The sequence below is a fragment of the Nuphar pumila genome, chromosome 1 (genome assembly GCF_984573655.1).
Source record: "Nuphar pumila chromosome 1, dmNupPumi1.hap1.1, whole genome shotgun sequence".
Classification (NCBI taxonomy): Eukaryota; Viridiplantae; Streptophyta; class Magnoliopsida; order Nymphaeales; family Nymphaeaceae; genus Nuphar; species Nuphar pumila.
Genome location: NC_143249.1, coordinates 26,626,756 through 26,630,432, shown reverse-complemented (window position 1 = coordinate 26,630,432; position 3,677 = coordinate 26,626,756). Strand labels below are relative to the sequence as shown.

The 3,677-nt window shown below is 36.7% G+C and overlaps 1 non-coding gene across 1 annotated transcript; it reads left to right on the top strand.

The window, feature by feature from the left end:
* The first annotated feature begins 1,302 nt into the window (after window positions 1–1,302).
* On the top strand, window positions 1,303–1,375 carry TRNAR-UCU (transfer RNA arginine (anticodon UCU)). The gene has a single exon. It is a non-coding gene; the product is annotated as a tRNA-Arg (tRNA).
* Window positions 1,376–3,677: the final 2,302 nt, after the last annotated feature.

The window sequence follows — 3,677 nt, the reverse complement described above, 5'->3', positions numbered from 1 at the left end:
GATTTAAGCGTGACCTGATGGTTGAGATTGATCAGTTAATTACCTTTTTACATTAATTTACTTTAAGGGGTGCTTATATTTTAGCGTGTACGAGATAATCTGATGGGCGAGCTTATTTATTGTGTGCTGCTTGTGCACAACGGCACAGGTAGAGTTGCCATGCATGCCATGAGCTTGTGGATGTTTCCTTGTGGTGGCGCTTCACTGATCACCAAGTTCCCAGAAGAGTTTTTTTCTTTTCTGCTATGTTTTTTTCCGGCTGGTGATATATATAATAATTGTCGATTGGAATGAACGTCGAGCGAAGTATGTTCTCGATAATAATGGCAATAGGGATGTAAATTCTTCAGATTCAGGGCGGGTGTGACGAATACCAGATCTGACTAATCGAATGATAGCTAAACAGATTTGGATTTGGATGGTGAAAAACTCTTATAAAATCTAATCTGGATAAAATTGAATGTCAGCCAAAACCATATCCAATTGTTATTGGAATGTTCACCGTGTGTGTCTGAACTCGATGTCAGAGCAGACAAGGGGGATCTAGGTAGAATGGCGAAGGGACCATGGATTTCTTACTGAGAAGGGCGCCCTCCAACTGGCTGAACCGGAAAGCCAAGTCCAACAAGAACGTCTTCCAAGCACCTAATTGTCAATACTGTTGGATCATGTCCAATGTGAGCATTACTATTTCGTCTGGCTTTAGACTTATTTGCAATCTTGTTTTCGATTAGTACCCGGAGAAACTGCGTTTGAGGTTGAAGACCTAATCGCGCTGGCTCAGCCTGCCATACCAATGGTCGTCATCCCATAGGCATAAAACTCTGAGACTAGGACCCTTGTCTCCAGGGCTTATTGACGCCACTGGATTTGAACATAGATGGCTCGTCTAACAGTCTAGGCCCCATCTCACTGCCCCACTCCCCTTTGGGACTTCATTTGTATTTTGCCATCCACTTCTTTGCATTTGAAATTTGTTTACAATTACTTTTAGGAGGTCAATCTTTTATGCATCAATGCTGCATGCAGCTCCTCTACTACTGACAATCCATCTCAACCTTTCTCTCGAAATGGACGTCTCACCTCTATCAAGAAATACCAAGATGGATGACCGTCAGATAGGTCGCTGCATGCCCACCACGCCATGCAGCGACGCTGTATATAATTTGATCTCCTTATTTAAAATTTAAAATGGGATTGTGGTTGCTAATTCTTTTGCAAGACGCTTCCGATTGCTTTGAATCAGGTTCAAGCGGAATCGAGTCTCTTAGGTAAATAATTAAAGCCCGATTGCCAACGAAAGCGCCCGTGGCCTAATGGATAAGGCGTCTGACTTCTAATCAGGCGATTGTGGGTTCGAATCCCACCGGGCGTGTTTTCTCTTTTTTCTCTTCAATCTTTTTGTGGCTTTAAAAAGTTCACAGATTGAAGCAGGAAAAGACATGCTTCTGTCACTTGGGCAAGCGAATAAATATCAGTCGTGGAACCATTACAGGCAGGGTTGCGTGTAATTGCAAAAAAAAAAATATGTTATAAAAAATGAATACAGGATGGCTAAGAAAATAATAAAAACTCAATAGATGCCTAAGAAAATTAATTTAAAATTTAATATATAAAAAATTCATTAAATAATATATAGGGTTTAGTTGTCAAACATGACCAATCACATACCCTCGTTGATGAGAAAGAAAGCCGCCTTATGCGGCTGTCAACGGGTCGGATGTCGGATCCGAATCCAATGACTAGCCAGATTCGGTAGTCAAATTCAGAAAAAGGAATTTGGACTCGATACCTAGTTTTGCATCCCAGTCTGAATCCGATTGTGTAAATATCAGATCTTAAACTAGTCGGATCCGGGTTTAGTTTTGTCTGATCCCATCTGACTCCAACTCTGAATCCAAATCCGATTATGTTGGACTCAGTAATGTCTATATCTCCAACTGTCGACCAAATCAATTCGTATTTTGTTTCTCTCCTTGTTTTGATCATTCCTTTTAATTATCCGAGTATCATGATCTGTCAAAACAAATATTGTGTCTTGACCCAAACTCGCGTCAACTTCAAAACCTTCTCCTGAAGAAGAGCAGACTCTATTGAAAGAATATTCCATATGCTAATCATGGTTGAATTAATTACATGACACAGTACTATTAGGCAATTCAAAATCCATATCCACTTATGGTTTTGGCTGAAATATAGCTATATAGGACTTGCTATTAAGTCTATGATGACAATTATTTATAAATATTAATTTTCAAAATTTGTTTGACTTTATAGATTTTGTATTTTTTACAAAACAACCCAAATGCACACAAGTTTTGGACCGATTGGATCTAAATGGATTCAAGTTTTTCTTTTTAATCCGTTGTTATATGTGAGATCATATAATTGTTTTATTTTTTAAGTCCATTTTCTAAGATTTTAAATCAATGGCTAAGAACTATTTGTGAATGAGTGTGTAGAGATGAACAATTAAGGTTTCCTATGATAATATGAATCATCAATACTTTATTTTACTCCTTTTTAAATCTCCTCGCGTAAGAGAGAGAGATGCATATCGTTAAGTCCAAACTTCCCCGTTGCCCAATCTTGGTCTGGTTGCTCAATAATTAGGACAAAGAGAAAACAGCCCATAAGCCAGCACTAACACCCAGATCTGTATCGTTAACAAATCATAAGATGGTCAATTTCCTCATGCCCTACTCCCTTGTATTTGTTAAAATGTAAAACATATATATAATAATAATATTTATGTTATTATTATATATATATATATATATATTTCTGTATTTTTATTTTATTTTTCTGTATTTATTTTTGTATTTTTTAGTGTCTAATTCTAATAGAACTAGGGTAACCTTATCTAGTTAAGTTTCACTTGAAACTTAACTAGAAAGGTAACTATTGGAATGGTCCAACGGTTACATTTCTAACCGTTGGACCATTCCAACGGCTACAAGGAGAGCTCCTTAAGAGCTCTCCTCTTCTTCCCTTTTTCAAACTTGTATATATAGGGGTGCAGCCTCTCTTGTAAAATAGTTCCCATGCTTCTTAAGCATACGATGTTTTTTATATCAATAAAAGAATATTTTATTTCTTTTATTTTCCATTATACCCTTTTTTAAGGGTTATGCTTTAGTGTCTTTTTAGACACCTTATCGTGCGGATGTAAGTTCGTGTTTGGAAGATCCACATTTCATTTCATGGTATCAAAGCAAGGTTCATCCTATGTCATGAGAATTTCTTGTTTCATTTTCCGTGCCAAGCTTACAAATGTGTTTTATCACCTTGGTTGGGTTCTTTGAAGCTCCTTTTTGAAGGAGAAAAGAGGAAGGCTCGTTGCATCAAAATCTTGTGTTTACTTTCTTTTAATCTCTCTTTCTTTTTATTTCTCTTCTTTCTTTTTTTCTTCTTTTATCACATTTGTAAAAGATGGATGATCAAGATAAAATCATCATCATACCCATGAAACTAAATGACACAAATTATGTAATGTGGCTTCAATAATAAAGCACCACATATGGGGAAAATGATTATGGGGCATAATAGATGGTTTTGATTAAGAACCTAAACTTGTCCTCACCAAAATGGAAGGTGATAAAGAAGTTCTTTTAACCGAAGAGGAGAAAAATAAAGCCTTAGCCAACTTTAAAAAAAGTTGGAAGGAATGGCGAATA